Genomic DNA, 24,466 nt, shown 5'->3' with positions numbered 1-24,466 from the left:
ATTTAAAATATTTTTAGTATTATTGAATAATTTATTTGGCATACTTAGAAAATTCTATCTCAATTAACTGTCTATCTGTAGTACTTTTATAAGGCTTTTATGGTTTCTTCTTTCATACTTAGCTGTTTAATATATCCCTTAAAGTTTTATTTTGTGTGTTTTCTGGTTAAGAGTTTAATTATTTCTTTTCTAAATGCAGCACAATTTCCCCAATATTATCAGTTCAATAACTTTTCTTTTTAAATATTATATATATATATATATATATATATATATATATATATATATATATATAAAATTTGGGGACAATTTATTTTATTCTGTCCATTTCTGAAGTCTTCTATCAAATCAGTGTTTTAATTATTATATGTTTATGTCCTTAAGAGGAGCTATCAATGATTATTTAAACATATATTTTATTAATACAAATAATGTACAGCCACAATATGACAACGTTTATTGTAGTTAGAATTACAGTCTTAATATGAGTTTCTAAATGTACAACTTTTTTCCTTCTCTGTGTTTATATACAAACCATTCTTGAATCTGATTCCTAACAGTAATGAATTGCATTCCAAAGTCATCGTGTATCATGTTGATATACAACCATCATGAAATAGCAAATGCTTTAGGAGACCCCGATCCTGAACTCCAGGAAAAGTCGAGGTGCATATAACAGGAATCTCTTAAGTTGCATCTTTAACAGGGAATTGTATAAAGATGTCTCATATCTGAACCTGGAATGACAAAAATACCCTTTTAGACATTACTTTGAAGATCAGTTGGTATAGGCTGAAGCTTTTCCTTTGTCACTGTACTGTTCTCAGTTCTCCTGACCTTCTTCTGTGTTTGCCTCACTCCTCTATGCCAGGCCCAAAACAGTCAGTCATGAAGCCTTACCCAAGAATTATATAGATTTTTGTAATTTGAAAGAACGATGTCTTAAAATATATTTTTTTCTTTTTAAATAATGTGTGAGTATGAGAGAGTGATTTTGTTTTGCTCTAGTCTAAATATCATAACATGATAGGTCTCTTAATTCCATGAGACCTAGTTATTAATTTATTTGTGGAGTCTGAGTATCTGAGTGTTTATGCCTCTTCAGTATTGGAAATCCTAATGGGTCCACTGGTATTTTCTTGAAGATTAATATCTCTAGCTCTATATTTCGGTTTTATCTACTCAGTAAACTTAATGAATCCTTATTTTTCTTCCTCAAATATGTAGAGAAACTCACTGATTGTCTTGGAACATTAGGGTGGGTAGAAAGCCTGGTGAACATGTCGGTGGGCAGTATTATTTTCCAACATGTTTCCAAGGAGGTAGGATGGTGGGATTGTTACTTACCTGTTTAGTAGCTGCTTGGAGTAAGCTGATATACAGCACTCCTTACACAGACATTCTTCTCTTCACCTTCAGCATGATGTTAAATGCTTTTAAATAGCCATTCTGTAGTGTTTTATTGGTGTAAACTGAACTATTATGGCAGTCACTGGCCATCTTTATAGCCTTTTGCTAGTTCACTTCCACAGCATACATATCTAGCTACGAAATATGTCATTGATCATAGTTTTAAGCATCATCCTTAGATGATAAAATTGGTGATATCATTGAATGACAGATTCAAAAGTATTATAAAAAGCCTCCCAAACAGATGGCAAATATACCACTGTTTACATTTTTTAAATGAATGCTACAGATGGTAGGAGATTATTCCACCACGTTTAATAGGAAAGTTCCACAGCATTTCTACAAAGGCACTTTTCTTTTTACTGCAAGGAAATATATTCAGTAATTTAGCTACCAACCACTCTTTTGCCTTCCAAATTGTACATTGGGAGCATATGGGAAAGATGTCTAAAGAGCCAGTATTCATTTTTTCTTTATGTGTCTGTAAATTTATTGAGTAGTAAAAATAAATAGGAATGAGGAAGGTGTATGGATGTGTTCATTCTTTAGGGAAAAAAATAATAATAATTCTTAAAGGCATTTTTAGGTAATATACTCAGTCAATTAAAACATGTTTTATGATTACATTTTTTTTGGCTATAAAGAAAACATTTAAATGTCACGTTAACATTTTAAAGACTCTAATTTTTTAAATGTTCCTATAGTCTGTTTGGATTGTACACTAATTTTATGCTTATTTTGTGAAATGATGATATTACAAAATGTTTTGAGTGACAGGAATTATTCAACAAATTAAATAAGTGTTTGAAAATAAGAATTTAAATTTTCTCTTTGATTGTGATTATAGTGGCAGAGTAGCAGAGACCATTGGACTTTATGCAAATAGTTGTCTATACCTTAAAATGTTTCCTTCTGCTCTTATCAATAGTGTACAGATATTCCTCGGATAGTAGTTAGGGAATCAGCCTTCCATATTCAAACGTTCTTTATTTCACATATTTAAAAAAGATAAATTTAATTGTAAAATTAGGATCCCTTTGTAGAACTTCAATATTATGCTCACCTTCTTTCTTTAGAACAATTACTATAATTGTCCTCTTTTTCAAATGTATGTTTAATTTTTAAAAATGTAACTTGGACCTATCTGAAAAATATACAATATCAAGTTTCCCCTTCAAAAAGCATTTTGAACTGTTTCTCACTGGTGAGCATGAGGTTGCCCTTTCCCGAAGGATCCGTGGTGAAGGTCATCTCTGGCTCATCACACAGAAAAGATGAGGCATTATATTTATGTGTTAAGAGCTGAGGAGCAAGCTTCCTTGTGTTCTGGCTGTTGTTTATCACCATCACTTCTTCTTCATACAGACCTTTAACAAATATATTTGAAAAATTGTAATCGTTTTACCAAAACAACATAGAAATTGAAATTAATGCAAGGTAGACTTAGGATCTAATATTTATAGGTCAGAATATTAATACTACTTGGTATAGCTTCTAATTAGTGACAAGATGGTGCCTGGTGGCCTTCCAGAGGCAGGACAAAGATTTGGCCTCCATGTACCAAAACTAAGGTCATGTAAGACATCGCTATTAGAAATTATTTGAATGCCTTGATCTCTATTCTCTAAACAGTGGTTCTCAAGCATTATATTATATCAGAATCACTTATAAGTCATGTTAAAACCAAGAGTGCTGGGTCCCAGACCCGGAGTTTTGGATCCAGGAAGTCTGGGGTAGGACCAGAAAATCTGCATGTCTAAAATGTTCCCAGTTGCCTCTGATGCTGCTGGCCTGGAGCCTACGCTAGCATTAAGACTAACAGAAAAAGCAGTGAACTGAGATACCACATTCTGATCTCAGATGAGAATGTGATATCTCAGTTGGTCATTAGTTTCGTGATCTTGGCAATGGCACTTACTATCAGTTATTTACAGTTTTATCCTTTTTCAAATAAGAGTATTGGTCTAGGTAATCACTCATTTCCTTGTGTTTCGCCCCAAAATCTATGATTGCAAATCAAGAGCCACAAAAGAATACACAGTCCCCTTACATAGTGATCACAGGTCTTCTAGAAGACAGAGCTCTGGAAAACCTTTCTAAACCGCACGGGAGCACTGCCCTGCATCCCTGCTGCTTCTGCAGAGGTGACTGGGCTGGAGCTCCAAGTGTCTCTGCTGCGCGGTACAAAAACAAACAGAACTAAAAATATTCTCTGTTGGGTATGTGATTCTTCATTCAATCTGTGTTCACCATCTTGCAAAATTATTACAGAGGCCCCACAACAACGTCAGAGCTTTCTCTGCCTTAGGCCTCCATTGGGGCTCCATGCCACAGAAGCCAGTTCCTTAGCACTCTGTATTGATTTAAAATTTGAGGGCCTCTACGGCTTCTTGCCAAGCCTTCTACGTGGTAGGTTTTATAATTACTATTTTCTGGCTCTCTTTCATCTTGAGTATTTCAAAGACATAAGAATCTCTGAGTTAAAGAGAATTGAAGAGAATGACCAGGGCTTAGAAACACAAGTGTTCTCTCCATGGTTGATCTGACTGGGTTCTACTTAGGTTAGATGTATTTAGATCCATTTGCCTTCTTTTGAATTATATTATTCCATTTCTATTAGAGCTGAGGCAGTTTCAGTCGTTAATGAAAACAGTCTGGAAAGATGATTGACTATTCAGAATCAATAAAGAACTTGAGAGGTTTTATGTTCTGAGGGAGCAAGAGTGTTAGGAAAATGGTTTTCTAATGTGTACCCTTGGCAGTTCCCAATGTTTCATCAAAAGGACCATTAAAGTATTAATTTTAGGGGCAGCCGGTTGGCTCAGTTGGTTAGAGCGCAGTGCTCATAACACCAAGGTTACCAGTTTGATTCCCACATGGGCCAGTGAGCTGCGCCCTCCACAACTAGAATGAAAAACAACGACTTGAGCTTAGAGCTAATGGGTTCTGGGAAAACACACTGTTCCCCAATATTCCACAATAAATTTTTTTTTAAAACAAAGTATTAATAATTTTAAAGAAGACAGATATCATGTTATTTCATTGTATTTGTAGTTTACTCTGCAATTGATCGGCCTGAAAAGTTGTCTGCCCTGCTGGTTCTCCTTCCCACCTGTCCTTTAACAGTGATTCTTAAAGAAAGACATATGGCGAGCTCAAAACTCATGTCATTGCTTGGCCTGATGTGTAACAGTCTCCAGAATGGCAAATAAAGGAACACTTCCACAGTTGCTTCAAGCATGTCATCCACAATCATCTCATAATTTTTTAAAAATGAATTTTACTTTATAAAAATAGTATTTATTGGGACTTCTAATATACTTTGCTGTTTGAAATAAATCAAGTACTAATAATAATTCTTATAAAAAGTCAATCTAAAGGATACATAGAATTTATAACTACAGGAACTTAAACTTTGAAAATACCTGTCTGTAAGGAAGTATGATCAGAAGTTCAATAAAAGACCTTTAAGTATAAAATCATATTACATTAGGATGAATTAGTGTTGCAGAATTGGAATGGGAATAAAAGTCCAGGGAGAAAAGAATTAATAATATAAAATGTCCTATTTATAAGTAATAGCTTGTTTATTTTAAAATAATGATGATGTTCTTAATTTATTACGCTATTTACGCTCCATGGGTGTCAATACCTAAGTAATACTATAATTTCAGCTATTTATACTTGAGATAAAAATTTAGATGTTACTTTAAAATCTGTGAGAAGTAGAATGTTTTTAAATTCTTTTTGGAGTAACAATAATATCTGCATACCTGTATTGCACTATTGAATACAGTATACAATCGACAACTACTACTAATAATACTAATTCAAATAATGATAACCCATCAAAAAAGCACTTCTGAAATATATTGAATTTAAATCTTCGTATAACGAGCTTGATCTTATTATCTCCTATTTATAGACGAGGAAACTAACCGTTGAAGTAGCAGGAGCAAGGTCCTTGCTCAGAGTGAAAATAATACGAAAGGCTCAGCCAGGACAGAATGTGATTCAGTGATCCCAATGTTTGCTCTTTCTACCAAAGTACAAAAAGTGATTGAACACGGATAATAACATATTCATTTCATGGTTTTCATCTATACATCATTGGATCTGAAAAGCTCTCTGAAAGATCTTTGCGTTTGGGTCTCATCGAAAGAGTCCCAGTTTATGTTTCTTTAACAAACAATCACTGTATTGTAATTCCTTGAGTTCCCTTCCTAGAACCCTAATATCATTCTATGTTGAACCATTCTTCTTTTGTAATTACTTTAGGTTACTCTTCTAGCTTCTGTCAAAATATTAGTGAAGTGCCAGTAGGTTCAAAGTCATCAAATCTAATGGAGTTAAATTCTCACTTGTGACTGATAATTCTCAGGGGCAGGTTATTTCTGAATTCATCGGGGAAATTAACACTTCTATTCACCTTTATTAAAAAAAAAATGAAGTCAGGAAAATTAACACTTCTATTCACCTTTAATTAAAAAACAAATAAGTCTAAATTAGTTCAACCAAGAAAAGTGATGACTTTTTTTTTTTTTTTGATGATAACGTTGTTATAAGCTGTGCTAAAAGAATGTGAGTGCCTGGACTGCCAGGAATATTTCTTGAAAGGCTCTTGCTTTCACGTCTCCCTCTATTAAAAGGTGTTAGACACAGCCTTTATGTTGATAACTGGATACTCTCAAAGCTCAAATCAACATTGGAAACTGAAAACCTTATTGAGCATTCTGACATGAAAGGAAAATCTTGATGGTTGCTGGTGCCAACCATAATCCCAAGTTTGTCCTTGAACACCTATTAGGGAGTATTATCAACTGTAAATCTAGCATTGGTTGAGGAAAAAAAATAGAACCTACCCAAACTAATTCCATTACATGAACACATTGATTTAATATAATCTAATGCATTAGCTTTAATACCTCAAATATATGTCCTTTCTGAGTACCTGAAAATGCCTTTGGGTCACAAACTAGTTGTTTGGCCCTACGGGAAAAACAGTTCTTCAATTTACTTCCAGCCATTTTCAATATTTACATATTTAGCACAAGATGTAAATGTCTCTTATAACTGGAAAATGTCTCAAGAAGCTTTATTCTATCTCTGCATTCCAGAAAGGCATACTTAAAATGTGCTGTATACCTACTGGTCAGAGAATCGAATTTTAAAAACGTCATTACTAATTTCCCCACTGCTAGATGATTTTATCTGTAACGAGCAACCTTGAGTCCAGCCTGAAACGCAGCCTCATAATGAGGTTTAGAGTAAATGATATGTCATCTGCATTTAATATCACTGCTGATTAGTCACGGAAGCTTGCATCTTCAAGGGACACACTTTTTCTTCTGCTCCTCTTTTAAATACAAGACACCGTGTTGGTTTTTAGGAACTGAAATATATATTCATATTTAAATTGCACTTCTATTATTAAGCAAGTTACGTGTTATCCCTAAAAAGGTAAATTTGGACAGTAGTAATGACAGTACATTTATTTAAAAAAAATAAGAATGGGTATGAATTAAAAAAGAACACTTATGTGGAAGCTTGCCCTTCTGAGTGAACCTAGTGACATACATGGTTTATGAAATTGGTAAGTGGGAAAGTATTCTCCAAAATGGGTATAGGGGACTTTGCTTTCATCAGAGTAATGCTCATGACATTTCTAACCCTTAGAGGAGTAGGGATTCATAGTAGATCCAGTCATACGTTTCCATAATTATGCAGTCAGATGGTGCCCAAGTGAAGGCATTTTTCAAAGTTTAGAAAGGATTAAATGCACTTTGTAAATATTGGGTAACTATTTGAATATCTATTATATTCTATTTGAATATCAAAATTCTATTTGAATATCAAAATAGCTCTTTCCAAGTTATAAAAATTTCTTCAGCAAACTTTACTTGGTAAAATGTATTTATAAGAAAGAAGTTCATATATATATATATGTATATACGTATATATATATATATATACACACACACATATACATATATATGTATATATACATATACATATAAATCGGTTCTTCTAAATCTCATTGCCTTGCTATTGAAGTCAATTACTTTTTTTTTTCTTGGTCACACGTTATTTGACAGGAAGTCTATTGTTGCTACAACATTTAGGTTTTACAAGCAGGCCTGTTTTATAGGAAGCAGTGGCAGTATTTCTTTTAAAGAGAAGCTCTGTAGTGCATTTTAGAGTTTCTGAAGGTGAAGATATATTGTATTCAATGGAGCCAAGAATAGATAGCATGGGCTAGCAATATACAAACATTGCCATCGGTGGTCATGATACCGTGTTTCCCAGAAAATAAGACCTAGCCGGACCATCAGCTCCAATGCGTCTTTTGGAGCAAAAATTAATGTCATACCGGGTCTTATATTAATTTTTGCTCCAAAAGATGCATTGGAGCTGATGGTCTGGCTAGGTCTTATTTTGGGGGAAACATGGTGCAATGGACCAGCACTGATATTCCAAATAAATGTCTCCTGTTTCAGCCCCTGACATCTCACTGGGGATTGGCAGCTCAATCTTGGACTAACTTAACCAAACATTAGGCAGAGTTCTACAATATGAACCAACATGTGCAAATAAAAACTCTGTTTACTAATATATGACTTTTTCAGTCAAATAGAAATTGCGTACTGTTTTAAGTTAAAATATGTGGATGGAATTTATTATCATAATGATTTTAATTCTCAGACTTCAACCAGCTACTTACCATGTGTAAAATATTTACTTGAATTGTATTTATTTTCTAATCATCTTCAGATTTGTATTATCGAAATTAAATTTGATCAGCCTATTGAAAAATTTTGAGCTTTAATGAGCAACTCTATTGTCAGAAGTAATTTGGTCAAAGGGGAAAGAAAATATGGTAAGTTTCTGGATAGAAATATTAATGTTTGCAGTGAACATACATTTAAGAATAATGAAGAGGAAGTTTCAGTGATTTTAATAAGTAATTTGTGTACTTCATTGTATAGTAAAATGACTTTAATAGTAACCTGACACATCATGACAGAGAAGATGGACTGTTTCTTATTGGCTTTATTTAGATAAATGAATATAACTGTGATTTTAATAAAATATTTAGTTTAGGAGACAAGCATGTTATTTCTACCACACTGTATTAAAATGTAACGTGAACATGAACATGCAAAGTTATACATTTGAGCACAACTGATATTATAAATATTTGTCATACTAACGATGCCATTAATCAAAGAAAATGTGGTAAAAGTATGAAAGAAAGAACAACTCATGAGTCTCTAACAGACTTGATAGCATAAGATCCTATGAAAACTGGAATATGTATTCCGAGATATCTTTCATTTTTCTGCCTGAATGAGGTACTTTTATAGAAGTGCTACATAATGAATGGATGAGTGAGTGAGTGAATGAATGAATTAATGAATAAAGAAACAAACTAGCAAACAGATAAGTTTACAACTTGATTAAACTGCAACGTTTTGAGCTCCTGCTGCCATTACAGCTTTCATGTCCACTTTACCCTTGGACACTGAGTGATCCCCAGCATAGGTTTGTATAGCCCTCACCAAACATCGTGTTACTTTACAAAGCAAACACCTGTCATCTAATTTCATATGAAAGTTTGCCTCAAAACAGTGAACTTTTGTATTAACAACATGCCCACACATTGACTACTGAGTTATGTAGTTGAGGTTCATTTTTAATGTAATTTTTATTGATTAACCTGTAATAATACCAGTTTATTTAGATTTCAAAATGTAAATTAACTAAACAAGCAAACAGTAAAAGATGAAGTGATGTATTAGGTTTTACAGTTTCCAAGAAATAAAAACAAATGACTATGTTATTAATCCTAGAAGTCTGTCACTTTGTATTTCTAAATTTTCTTCCTCAAGCTATTGCTATTTATTCTCAATAAAAATCACAACAAATGCATTATAATTACCTTCACTAGCAATATATTTCTTACCTCACAAAGGAGCATATGTAATTCAGTATAATATTATGTCATATTTGGTGACTCAGAATAGTGTGGTAGAAAGGCATGTATGCCTACCTAGCAATATGAATGTGATATGACAAATCTTTTGAAGCCTTACCAGTTCTGGATACTGTTAGGAAAGTATTGCATTGTTTCTAGATAAAACATATGAAAGGACATGACATACATTTTTGGAAGGACTTTTTTTGTGTGTGTTTTGTATGTTTGTTTGTTTAATGTGGTTATTCCTATAAACTCTTTAGTACTACAACAGGAATGAAGAAAACAATTAACAGATTCTAAATTTAAAAATTTAATCTCTACAGAAGATTATTTTTATATTAACCAAATACTGATAGTTGAAAGGAGATGACTTCTTTAAAAGCTTGAAAATTTCAGAGCAAATGTAGTGACTGATGTTTAATATAGTAAACTACTAAATAAAAATAACAGGGGATTCTAAAGGGAAATGTGGGGACAGAGATATTTGACAAAATATTTAAAGGCAATAATGGAAGATTATTAGCATAGGGGAAATATTACGAAGTTACCTTTGTGCGGTAGTATTAAAAGCGAAAAGACTAAATAAAACGAAGAAAATTATTTTCAGTTGATAATCAATTTACAAGGAAAAAAGCCATGAAGGCATATAAAAGAGACGACCCTTGATAATAAAATCGAGGTCTATTGATGGTGAAAAATGAAAGAGGAGGCTGATTTCAAATAGAACCAAATAAACCAAATAGAACTTCATGAGTAAAATGCATTTACACGCATTTATAAATGCTGATAGAAATCTCCATTGGCTAGGTTTACTTAGCATATTAAACTCAAGTGAAAAAAGTATAAATGTACTCAAAGACAGAGATAAGTAACTGATGCAGTATGCAACCAGTCATGGGGCGCGTGAAAATCATTCACGTGCATAGAAACAGAAGTTCCAGCCCAGCTGTGAGTGGAGTGTCAGAACGACCTGCTTTTATATGTATTGGATTTCATATACTGCTGGTGAATGTGCAAATCAGCAACCGTATTGGAAGCAATCTGGCATTCATTATAAATTTATACTTGGGTAACACGGGTTTCCAGCGATCCATCTCTCTGGTATATAACCGAGAGGAGTCATTTCACATCCGGGACCCACAGGAGCATATGCACTATGGAAGCAACAGCAAAAACAACCCAGATTGTCATCAGAAGTATAAATAATAAATGGTGATCTACACGAGCAATAGACCATTATATAGTACTGGGAATGAATGACTACAGCCTCGTGAGATAAAAAGAATGGCTTCCGAAAACATGTTAAGCAAAAAAGGAAAACCTCAGAAAAATACACACGGTGTTATGCCATTTCTAGGTACAGACAACATAGAATAAGATATTGTTTCTGTCTATATAACTATAGAGTAAATTTAAACATCTAGATGGGTAATTAACAAGTCTGTGTTGTAAAATTTATCAAAGTCATATGCATTTCATTAGAGTTTGAAAATATACCCAAAACGGGGGGAGGAGGGTATGTCTTTAATTCACTTCTATCCTTACAAGCACCCAAGCACTTCTGATGACATAACATTTATCTGCAAAGACATGTAAGCATACAACTTATTCTTAGCATTGTTTGTTGTACCATAAGGTCAGAGAATTCCAATGTCTGTATCCACTGTATAATTTTACATTTTGGTGCGGTAACTTGCTAACTGAATTCATGTGGCATGATCCAAGGGAACATTTTATTCCTGTCAATTATACGGGGACCACATTAAATAGAGTACATCACCCACCTGCCACGCTTATCAGGGGGTTAACATTTATTCATGAAGTAAGAAAGGATTTGGGGGTGTGAAAAAGGAATCTTTGCAAGCCCTCCTTCTAACCTTTGAGCTGGATGCCAGAGACCAGAGTCCTAATTATTTCCCAGTTGTCATTGCTCTGGTTAGGGAGTTCTGTCTTCCAGCATAATTGGCTCAAGCTTTGACATCTGAGAGACGCTTACCTGCTCTCTGGCAGATAAACCTCCCCTAACAGTGTTTGAATTCCCAAACTGAGGTACTATATTTCTCCAGTTGCACAAAATAGATTTTCCTTTTCCACAGGTGACAGACTGTATGAATTTGATGCACTTTCTAAACACTATCGAGTTTTCCTATAGTCACATATGTGTGAAAGGAGAGCAGAAAAATAAAACAAAGCACGGCTGTTTTATAGATAATTTGATAGTTTCCTACTTTGGAAGAGTTTTGGAAAATAATGATTTACCTGGATGTCTAGTGATGAAAACAAACGATCCTGTTTACAGCATAAATGATGCATACAAGGTCTTTGAAGATGTTATTCATATAGATAACATTTTAATATTAGATCAATACATATGAAATGGCATTTTTTTTTTAGGTAAAAAACAGTTGGATAGCTGCAATTTCACGTAGTACCACCTTCATACTTTGTGTTATTTTAGCTTTTTATCATGATGCAGTTAGTCACACTGTTTTAAGTTTATGACACTGTTTTTTACTTAGAGGAGATTTTTCTCTGGTAGGAATAGGTAATGTATTTAAATGATCGTATCTGCTGTTTTGGGGAAGCGTGTTGTGGAAGCTTATGTCATTTTTAATGATTGGGGTTTTCCATCCTTGGCTCGGATGGCTGTCCCTTACTGGTCTCCACACAACGCATGTGACCAAGAAAGTTCTGGCTGAGCACAACCCTCTGAAACTTGCAGTTGTGCCTGCAGATAAAAATGGCAGTGACTATGAGACAGTGATGACACAGACATGCAGACACACGTGCCACTTCTCAAGTTTTCAGGAAGCCCAGTCCTCAAGAGAGGACGAGTAAAGATTTCTGCTGTTTTCTCACAGGAACTAAGATTTTCTACCTCTTACACTGTTTTAAAAGGGATGGCACTCCACTTGGTATTCAGCTGTTTCCTTTATCCCTTTGAAGCTCAGTGGGTATGAGGGAAAGGAAACACCACCAAATACTGAGTAACAAACCAGTGACTCACAGGACAAACACAAACAAGCCCCTGTGACTTCAGTTCAGGAGAGGCCCTGACAACAGAAAACACCCATCATGCATTTCCTTTTGCCACGGGGAGTTTCCAAAGGGAAGAGTGGGAGGACGGATATCACTTTCACCATTTTTTTTAAGGAAATCCTTTTGTTTTCAACTCGGTTTTTCTTTCTGCTAGTATCAGTTTAAGTGATTTTTGCCCTTGACTCTGTCCTGTGAAAGTACACAGGGAATGCCCTTTTAAAAATAATGTGTTGAAATGTCTACTACTCTCAGGCTTCATGTACCTTTGTGTGGCAAGCCCTGTCAAAATGACATCCAGTGGACACAGACACACCTGTGCTATAGCAACCCGTGATGCAGGTTTTGTTTGTCATGGGATGTTTATACCTGATGGGACCCTACTGAACCTGAGTAAGTGACAGCGAATGACAAGGACAACAAGGCAGGGTCTCGCAGGGCACTGGTGGGGTCCCAGCACTTAGGCCGAGGGGTCTTTGTGCCAGTGTGAGCGTCGAATGTCATGTTCGCTCATGCCTGCCACGGGCGCCCGCCTTTCTCTGATATGGTTTTCAAATTCCTGGTTTATCACTTTGACAGTTGACAGAATAAAGGGAAAAAATGAAACGCAAAATGCAGTGACAGCTAACAACTTTCTCGTCCCTCAAAGATGTTATAGGTTGCCTGAGGAGAGTTGAATCTCAGCTATGTGATTGTTAATTAGAACTGCTATATGAGCACTACAAAATCAAATCAAATATAATCTGGTTTATGTCACCTCATGTTTGCGACGATGGCAGGGCAAAATCATCAGTTTATTGCAATGAATGAATAACCGCCTCAAAGACTGTGGGAGTTATTAGCCTCAAAGATGATTTTAAATGTATTCTAAATCCAGATTTTTTATATCAAACTGCAAAACAGTAATAAATCTAAGCACATGTGCAGATACATAAAATTCAGGTTGCCCTTAACAGCCCTCCTTACCCACAATTGATTTAGACCAAATGTCATTTATACTGAAAGTCAAGTATGGGAACTACATTCAGTGTTTGGTTTGCTGACATTACGTATGTGAGTTTTGTGGATAAGTTAACATGAAGAACTTGACATCCTTTTTTTTTTTTTTTTTTGAAATCTCCCTAGCTCTTTTGTTGAAGAATAGATCATTATGGAGACAGCATTTGTGTCTAAATTCACATTTTAAACACAAAGGACCATCATCGGTATTTGCCATATGAGAAATCACAGAAACCTCACAGGATTAAGTTATCTAGGAAGATAGTTAAAAGGATGGCATCTCTTACTGCTACAGACTTATCACACCCCTTGACATTTTCAATGATAATTTCATCTTATCCAGTTCTTAGGAGTAGATGTATACAGTTTTTTTTGTTAATGATTTATAAAACAGCAAATGTAATTAAAAAAAAAACACAAAAAACTGCCTTTTTTTTTCCTGGTTTACTAGTTAGGTTTCATTTCTCATTTCTCAACTCTTCATGTTACTGCCTTTCAAATGTATGGCCAGGCATAAAAATTACCTTTGTAGTCATTCCTTTATCAGCATTGATCACTTAGTACTACGTGTAAGGAGGTATTGTGAGGTTCTGTATCATTTGTTAGTTTCTCTGACTTATAATACTGTTCTCAGTCACTCAATATAATTTCTCAATATTTTAATGTAACATATATTGTCATTTTTTTAAATATGTTTCCATTTTGTGTTTAACTATCTTTATCCCTTTTTGCAGATTCTGTAACAATAATGGCCAGCATTCACTGAGATGCCTTGTTAAGTGCTCTGTACCCCAAATTTCCTATCATTCTTCTAATAGTTCTGGGAGGTACGCACCATGGATCATCTCTCTTTCATGGATTAGGCACAGAGAGGTTATGGGACTTGTCCAAGATCACATAGCGAGCAAGGGATAAAACCAGAATTTTGCACCAAGGACATCAGATTCTTGACTGTCTACACTGTCTCTGCTTCCCAGAACGTCCTGTCTTGAGATGGTCTTGGCCTTCCCAATTAATTGCCTAATTCAACAGGCTTCTTTCCAAGAAGGATATCAGAACTGTTGCCTGTTTTTGTTGTCCTCTCCTCTAAAAACATCTATCACATGCTACATTTCCTCAGAATTTTTTTTTCAAAATTTTTCTATGAATTAACATAAGATTGTTCATCACAACTTACAAGCTAAAGAGGTAAGGCATTTGCAAATGCAAGAGCCTCATGAAAATATTTACTTAGCCTAAATGAATGATACTAATGGAAATGATTCTGGTGGGTTCTTAGAACATATATACTATGTACATGGAAACCTTTGAGGAAAGATATTGTGATGGCAGTTGATCACTTCAGATTTATACTTGGAATCATATAAAATTCATCTCTCATTCTTTCCCTTTGCCCCTTGATTTAACCAAGATGTTAAAACAAAATAATTATTTTTTTCAGATAGTTAGAGACAAAAATATCGAGATTCAAAAGGTAAATTTATGTTATCCATAGGTTATTATAGGAAAGAATATATGTATTTAATATGAAAGTCGAAAACAAGCTAAATAAGGATCATATGTTTTTCTGTCTTCTGTTCCCTCATTCTATGTCCCTAATTAAATATCATCATTCCCCTTATTTATCACTTTATATGTCATAAATCTAAAAACGTTGTGTGATGTAATGACCCTCAGATCAACATTTTATCTTCCCTTGAGTTACACACATTGTTATAGACTTCCCACTCCTCCCCACGTGGTCTTCTCTGCTACGTTCTCATGTGCTCCACCCTGTCCTTGTCTATTTTCATTTTCACTTTAATTCTAGCAATACCTTTGCTATTGAATCCCTACTTGTAGCCATTCAGACAATGGAACAATCATTAATCACACTCACTATTAATTACCTTTCCAAACACACAGATGTTATCATGTCACTCATCTTCTCAGAATCAAGTTCAAACTCCTTAGCAATGAATATACTGTTATTCTAACAAGCCCTTTCCTTAATTCTTTCATACTTATCAAGGTTACACCAAAGTATTCCAATTGGGTTGCATTAAATTAACTTTTTTTCCCCCATAAAAGTCATATAGTACAGTCGACCCTTGAACAATGTGGGGGTTAAATGTGCTGATTCCCGCCAAATCGAAAATCTGCATTCTACTTTTGACTCCCCCAAATTTTAAACTGTCCCCCTGTATCCACAGGGGATTGGTTCCAGGACCTCCAGTGATACTAAAATCCAGGGATGCTAAGTTTCCCTGCATGAAGTTGTTAGGTCAATGTGTACAGTCGGCCTTCTGCATCCGTAGACTCCCAACCCCTGACTGAATATAGTACAGGTATTTAATGAAAGGCATCTGTGTACAAGTGTGCTGGTGTAGTTCAGACCCGTGTTCTTGAAAGTTCAACTGTATGTTTATGTTTTTCCTTTTCAAGAAGACTTCACAAACATTTAATTGTAGAATACCCATGATAGCTTCTTTATTTACCTTTACTGTTTTTCTTGTGTGGCACCATGGATCATTCATGAAAATCAGTTCTATTTTGGAATGTGGAACATGTTCACAATAGAATGTAAAGTGTGTGTGTGTGTGTGTGTGTGTGTGTGTATGTGTGTGTATAAAATAGAATATTGATGTATGTATATGTAATGGAATATTGCTCAGGTGGGACCTCCAGAGCAGAGATATCCCTCCCGATCTGTAATGGTCACTCGCAGATATGGGACCAGTCTGTTCTGTGTCTCTGCCCCTCCTACCAGTCTCAAGGTAGTTTCTTCTGTATGTCTGTACTTGTAGGCCTTTGGTTCATCTAGACTTCAAGTGATTCTCAGCGATGTTGTTTTGTAGTTTTGTTGTAATTGAGGTGGTCCTGAGAGGAGGCGAGCACACCGTTTACCTAGTCCGCCATCTTTCTTGCCTTCAGGGTCATCATTAGTTCTTAAGGAATTTGATTTTAGAATATCTTTAATGATGGGTTGATTTAGTTTGTAGAAATGGTGTTTTTCTTTTTGTTTGTTTGTTTTTAAGCTTTTATTTATTTAAGTGTTTTTTTCCAGGACCCATCAGCTCCAAATCAAGTAGTTGTTTCAATCTAGTTGAGGGTACACAACAGTGGGGTACACACAGTGGCCCATGTGGGGATCAAACCAGCAACATTGTTGTTAAGAGCACTGCACTCTAACCAGCTGAGATATCTGGCCACCCCTGGAAATGATTGTTTTATATTCAAGGAAAAGTTGGGATCATTATAGCAGTATTATACATTAAGATTTATTTTTTGACTGTGCTCTCTTCACTTATTTATTACAACCACTTAGAAAATAGTTTACTATTTTATGTTAAGAGACTATCTTTGCTCTCCATTGTTTTATATTTTAGCTTTTGAATTTCCCTTAGCCTTAAAGGCCCCTGATCTAGAGAAACCATATGAAGGGAATCTTATCACTTCAGTGTTGGGATCAGTCCACACCTTTTTGTAGAGGTGTATATACAATTAAGCAAAAGAGATAGAAGAGAATTTTTGTGTAATCAAAAGTTATTTATCCTCTTTACAGAAACATTTTGCCCTTTGGAAATTAATTTTGACAATTTCTTTGTGTACCCTGGCAAACTATTGAATTTAAGGTATTTTATTGCAAAGCATTATTTTCACACTTTCTCAGGGAATTATTCACTGTAAATCTAGCAAGTGGTTTATCTAAAAGTAGATATTCATTTATTCATTCATTCACACATAATTATATTGATGAAGCTCCAAGGATATAATTTAACAAAGTGATGGGTACCCTGATATTTACATTTCATCTGTTAAAGACAGCTGAAACTCTTTTTGACCAAATTAAAGTTGAATGTTAACATCATGTATAAGAACATAGCAATGACATTCTAAAAATTACTTTTGGTAGTCTCTTTCTTTTTGAAGAAAACCCTTTGCATCTCTCTGAAGCTTATTTATGGACTCATTCTTTTCATTCGTTCAAATATATGTTTTTTTCTTTTTTGCTTGTTAGTCTTCATATTGTACAATTATTGGCAATCAATTCAATTTATGTTTGTGAAGTACCAACTATACATTATGCATTACTCTAGGGACTGGATTTACAAAAATAAGTCTGGATTCAAGGAATTATGTAGATGGGCAGATATGCAAGTAAAAGGTAATTATAATGCAGTGTAATAAAAGTAATGATTCTAGTATGAATAGAATGATAAGGGAGTGCAAAAAAGGGATGGAGTAAGTACTTTGGCTAGAGTTGTTTCAGAAAGCTTTATGGAAAAGATGACTTGAACTGGTCCTGGGCATATAAACAACAGATTGTTGCTAGTGTTTGTCTTTTCTCAATGGTTTTATTGTGGTAAAATACACATAACATTTACCATATTAACCATTTTAAGTGTACTGTTCAATGGTATTAAATGCATTTATGGTGTTGTGCAACCATCACAACCACCCATCTTCATGTTTGTATCTTATAAAAATGAAACTCTGTGCCCATTAAAGAATAACCCCTCACCCTCCCCCCCCCCAATCCCACCCCAGTCCCTGGCAGCCACCATTCTACTGTCTGTCTCTATGATTTTTGACTAAGTACCTCAGATAAGTGGAATCCTACAGTATTTGTCTTTTTGTTACTGGCCTATTTCATTCAGCATAATGTCCTCAAGATTCATCCATATTGTAGCACATATCAAAATGTTCTTCCTATTTTAGGATTAATTATATTCTGTTGTACGTATATACCAATATTTGCTTATCTATTCATCCACTGATGGGTAGTTGGGTTGCTACCATATTCAAGCTGTTGTAAATAATGCTCCCATGAGCATAAGTATTCAAATATCTTTCTGACGCCTTGTTTTTTTTTTTTTTTTAATTCTTTTGGGTATATACCCAAAAGTGGAATTGTTGGATCATATGATTATTCTATTTTTATTTTTTTTGAGGAACTGACGTACTGTTTTCAACAGAAGCTGTACCATTTTACATTCCCTTCAGCGGTACACAAGGGTTCCAATTTTTCCATATCCTCACTCAGAGGTTATTGTCTGTTTTTTTGGTTGTTTGGTTTGGTGCTCATCTTAATGGGCATGAGGCAGGATTTCATTGTAGCATTGATTTGTGGTTATTTTTAGGTTTTTGTTTGTTTGTTCTTCATTTGGTTTGGGTTGTTTTGTTTTGTTTTGTTTTGTTTTGTTTTGTTTTGTTTTGTTGGGGGTTACGATTTTCCTCAGACCAGTGTTTGTTGAAGTGTGTTCCAAGGATCATATGACCAAAATCAACCAGAGGTTTTAGTAATAATGTAATTTCTTACATCCCCAACGTCTATTAAATAGTTACGGCATTGTATGCAGAATACTCAGGTGATTTTTTGGTGCAGTAAACTGTCACAGAAACAAGTGGAAACTCTTTCTTCTTGAATCAAAATTGCTACCACATTCATAATCTTATTATCTACTACCATCATCTCCAAATTACATACCTCCAAAAAAGACTGCTGTTGTTTTAGAGATAAATTAGATTAAATGAGCCAAGGATCCTGGGATTGGTGGGTACTTTATACATCAAAGTAGTTTAAGCTCCCCATTTAATGTTCCCCAGACTCACTCTGCAATACCCTACTAAGGCATCAAGCTTGTGTGATATGTTTGAACTCACCAGTTCCTCTACCTGAAATATATTTGAACCCTCACTCTCTGCAGGATGTTGGCTCAGGCTTCTCAACCATCCATAAATGACTCAAGCCTTGAGGGGTTAAGTTTCCTCCTGTTGTACCAGACCAGACATATATCTGCTGTTGTGCTTATAGTATACTGCAAATTTTGTTGGCAAGGCTGCTCTAAACTCTTTGAGGATAGGCACCGTTCTATTTATCTATCTATGTATCTGTCTATCTATGGCAGTGGCTTATACCTGGTATATTAAAATAGGTCCTTTATTTGAAATGGAATTTTAACAAATCTTAAAAAACTGCATGTTAACCAAGCAGTCATTGATATATTGATATTGATGATAATTTTATTTACACCAGCAGCTAACGATTAAAAGTTACGTAGATCTTTTTCAGGTTGAAAAATATTAGAAGTTGAAATTTGTGAATAAACCAGAAAAAAAGTCTATAATGGGACAAACAAGATGAAACATCATGAGTTTGTTTATGTAAGAAGAAATGAATTTTGTTCAGAATTTTTTTTTTTGCAGAAATAAACAAGTGAATTATTCTAATAGGTATAAAATAAGAATATCAAGATATTTTTTCCTTTGATACAACATGTAGAATGTTAGTTTCCAAATAAAATGAAGGTAAGTAATTGTTGGCAATCATCCTGTCGATAAGATGTTAATACAGATATCTTGTCGTGTACCATGCACAATTTTAAAACAAATGATTAATTCATGGTGTTTTGTAGTAGAAGTTTTTCAATTATGTCATACTGATGGAATGTGTTTTTGAGATAGCATCTTGGGACCATTTTCTAAGCAGCGAAAAAGGAAAAATAATTGTGGGATACTGATCTCATTGACGGCTATTTTCTTGAAAACAGTGCAATCCAGGAGACACTAAGTCTCCCACAGACGACACACACTAATTCCACAGGCATCCCAAAACTGCTTTCACATTTATTCCCTCTTCGTTTCTCAGGTAATTAGTTGTAGGTAAAATCAATAGTTGTTTCCCTAGGGTATACCATTGCAGTGACAATAAAATAACCCTTTTCATTATATTTATTACACTATTCTTTCAATTTGATGCCTTAGTCCAAGGACTAGACAACCTGAAGAACAGGTTATAGAATAATATTTACAAAACAAACAAACAATAAAAAAACACACCATGCAATCTGTGGTGCCCATTAAAAAGTGAAAATTCTGTGCATGGCTATAGATAATAAACGATACATTACCAAGCTGGTATTAACATTCAGAATATCAGTTGTGTATTCTAAAGATTTGAGGCAGTTTGATGACAGCCAAATGATTACAATAAGATAACAATTGACCAGGTGCTTCAAAATAATGAGCCAAGCCTTTTCCAGAAAGCCTGGGGAAAACAGAGATCGAGCCTGCCCAGAGATGGTAATGAGGAAGTGAAATGCCTGTGATAGCAGTAAACTAGTCTTCATTTGACTCATTATCTGGGTACAAAACTTCCTGTGAGAAGTCCCATTAAAAAATCAATGCATATTGGCCTTTTACCCCCCAAGAAAATGTCCTTCCTGAGAGACATATGAGGGTTTTTCAATTTGAGATTACAAAAAAAGAAAAAAGGAAAGGAAAAGAAAGGAAAGGAAAGGAAAAAGAAAAGGATTTTATTTTAATTTTCATTTTAGTGACAGTTTTCATAGGTACCTTTATGTGAACTTATAGGACTGCTTTGGACCAACCAGAAATGTTTACATTAGTGACATTCAAGATGTCAGCTTGGCTGTGTCACTGTACTGACATGCTCTCCTTTATCCTGTTCTCTTTCTCACCCTCTTCATTCCTAAACCTCCACCTAGTACATGGGGCTCCTGAGGATACTCCTAAGTTTGGTCCTCTGAGAGTAAATGAAGCTTACAACTTTTATCTTTACTAGAGTGATACATAGAAAAGGAGAAAATAGAATTACTCAAACTTGGCCAATGTATTGAAAGACGGTGTTAAAATTACCTGTCAGGCCATTCTCGGGACTTGAGATGTCAGATTGGCAGGTTAGCAATTCTACACCCTCACTTCATCACTTCATTACAATTTTGTCCCCTGGGGTTAATCCTCTGTCAGGGGACCCCACCCCCTTTAGTCATAAAAGCTTGAATGTGCTTCCTTCAGAGCCAGCAAGTGAGTGGCCAATGATTGTCAGTTTTGATCCATTACACATTTTGGTTGTCAGTGACATCGGGTGTCTGGCCAAGATTGTGCAGCCATTCTCAGCACTCAGGGGTGACTTTTGACAGATGGACAGGCAGAGTCTGAAGGTAGCTTGACAACTGTGTGATTCTATTGTGTGTCAGAATGGACCTACAGATTGGCACCAGATGAAGGCAAATGTGGACGATGTCACCTGGTAGATTGCCCCTGTCACTCCGCTCCTTTGGTTCATTTATTGTTTCATTTCACTCATTGGCTTCGGTTGTTTCTAATTTTTACCTGCTGTAACTAACGTGCATGGCAGAGCTCATCTTTGAGGTCCTGGAATCTTACAGAAACTGACTGAGCTTGGTGGGACTGGGGGAAAGCCCGCACATGACATTCGGGAGACACATGTCACTCAGTTTCCATAGTGTTTGCGTCTATTGGAGAAATAGCTGAATTCCTTCGTGAAACCAAAAGACCCACTGACTGATAATCTAATACAATGTGTGAAATAAAAAGGACATCATGTATTTTAAAAATTATCATGAATATAATCATTTTAAGGAAAGCGCTACCTAGAGTCTGCTGGTTCTAATTTGCATAAAGGCATCTGGCTGTTTGGAGTCATAGAGACGCAGCGCAAGTACGCTCTGCTCCCACCAGTGGTTGGCCTCCTCTGCTCACAAGTTGCTGCCCAGGAAGAACTTCATTATAAATTCAAGGCATCATGTACATTTCTGTCATGCGTGAAGGTTTGAAGAAAGCACAGCCTCACCTATGCAGGCTAGCAATCACGAGAAGAGAGGTGTGTGCTCTTGTCTCTCTGCGTCCTGCGGACAGGTGTTCAGGCACCAGGGCAGAGGTGACATGCTGTGGTTCAGAAGATTTTTACAGTGAGCCATAATGAACAGCACTGGACTCCCATCCAGACCTCCTCACCTGTGCTTTACCATGTTCGTGCTGCCCAGCTCCAGCTTCAATGTGCTTTTGCATCTAACAGCCCAAACCTGAGACCTGTCTTCAGCCACAGCCCTCCAGCTACAAGAGCTGTCTGCCCATAAGCGCAAAGAGGAAAGCGTGCCCGGGAGGCGACCATTTCCCCATTCACCTCTCCATCAGGCCGCCTTTAGCCAATGCCGAACAGCTGTGACGGTATGGAAGCCCAGCTCTCTTGCCTCTGTGCAAGAGAAGTTGAAGGGGTCATTTACAGTCCGAGTTTCTTTGGGGGACTGGCCTGAACTCCTTCTCCAGACTTTGCCTGGAATCACATCTTGCTTTGTCTGCTTCTTCCCTACCTGGCTTTCCCCACCCCTTCCTGTACTTCGCAGGACTCCTTCTTTAGTAAATCACATGCACAAGATAATCCTTAACTCAGATTGGGATCTGGTTCAGACAACTTGACCAAAAAAGTCGGCCAAGTGTGAAAGCAGCATCACACCAACAGGCTACTTGGTCACCAGGCGATCTGAACTGAGGGTCAGCAGTTTTCAGGTGTGAGATTGGGACTGATGAGCACATGGAGACATGGGGAGCCCCTGGGAGGTTAGGTGGATGTATGAATTACCTATTGCTGGGATTCCTGGGTATCCTGGGATACCGTTTTAAACAAGACACAGTTATAACCTCCAGTTTCTGTGTGCCAGGACTCCTGGCACGGCTAAGCTGGGTCTCCTTCAGGATCTCTTATGAGCTGTAATCAAGGTCAGTGCAGTTACAGTCACCTCAGGGTTTAAGGTGGTGGGATCCACTTCCAAGGCCACTCAGTGGTGACAGGCAGGAGTCAGCCCTTTGTGATCCATTGAGCTCATTTCCTGGCTAGCTGGTGGGCAGACACCCCTCTCAATTCTTTGCCTCATGAGTCTCTTCAACATGGCAGTTTCAGCAAAGTGAATAAAGACCAGAAGACAGAAGTCAGTTGAGAGAAGTTACAAAAAGTGAGAGAGAGCTAAAAAGACAGGAGTCAAAGTGTGTTGTGACCCAGTCATGGCAGTGCTGTCTCATGGCTTCCGCCATGATTCCCTTGGTTAGAAGCAAATTATAGGAGCAGCCCATGCTCCTAGAAAGCAGCTTGCCCAAGGGCATGCGGACAAGGAATTGGGAAGTGGGGCTCCCTTTACATTCTGCATTCTCCTAGGCAGATACAAGCACGTCTGAGGTCATTTGTGCAGATTCTTGCTTGTGTCACTCATTTCCTTTCTTTAAAATTTCATACCTCAGTGATCATATTCAGAAGTAAATTCTATGGAGTTCATTATTCTATATAAAGATTGAAAGCACATATTTACACATAAATACCACATAAATGTCAGCATAAGGAAGAAATACTTGTAATAGTTTTATCCTTGGAATACCTTATAAAGAGTAAAATAGTTAAAACTCCATCATGACAAATCATGCAGTTTAGGAAATAAAAAATCTTTGCTGCCACAGGGTTGGCATTTTTTTTTTTTGACATTTTCTGAAATGATGCTCAAATAATTTGCTTCTACGCTTAATCTGGCTTGACAACTGGAAGGTACTTTATGCCGGTCTTCTATGAAAAGCCCCGTGTCCACTTCAGTGGCTCCAAAATGAAATCAGCTCTACTCCTGGATATGAATGATTCATTGGATCTTATCTCCCTCATGCTGGCTGCCTTGGCTCTCAATTTGCTAATAAAATGTCTTCTAAATACTGAGTCCAGATGTTCCCCTGGGATAAGCAAGGCCTAGAGAATACAGGCATGGGAAAACACAAAGTTGGTTTTATTTTGAATTTGAATTTAAGATAATTGTAGGTGTGGCTTATAGTCAGACCATGCTAAAGCATTTAATGCAGTTCTAGAAACAACCCTTTTCTTTCTACCAGCATAACTGTAGATATACATTTGTGTCCCTGCATTATACACGTAGTAAATAAGGTCTAGTCAGCAGAGCTGCCGAGCCATTATTTCGAAGTTGGCCTTCCACCTGTCTAAAATTTCAGAAAAGATTATTAAGAGGTACCTGCCCCTAACAGTTAATCAGAAAACCAAGTGATGTTAAATAAAAAGTAGCGATCTATGCCAGATCGAGTGGCCTTTTATGCTCACTGACTCTGGAGTGAACTGTAACTACTGACAGGGACCAGTGACCTCGTTTTAATATTTAGTATGCTTGAAGGTTATCTCTTAGATTTCCGGAAATTTTTATTCAATGCATAATTGATTTTAAATTGAATCACCACTGTGGTTAATCATTA

The sequence above is a fragment of the Rhinolophus hipposideros genome (assembly GCF_964194185.1).
Source record: "Rhinolophus hipposideros genome assembly, chromosome: 18".
Taxonomy (NCBI): Eukaryota; Metazoa; Chordata; class Mammalia; order Chiroptera; family Rhinolophidae; genus Rhinolophus; species Rhinolophus hipposideros.
The sequence above is the reverse complement of the archived record's forward strand: the minus strand, read 5'-3'. Positions refer to the sequence as shown.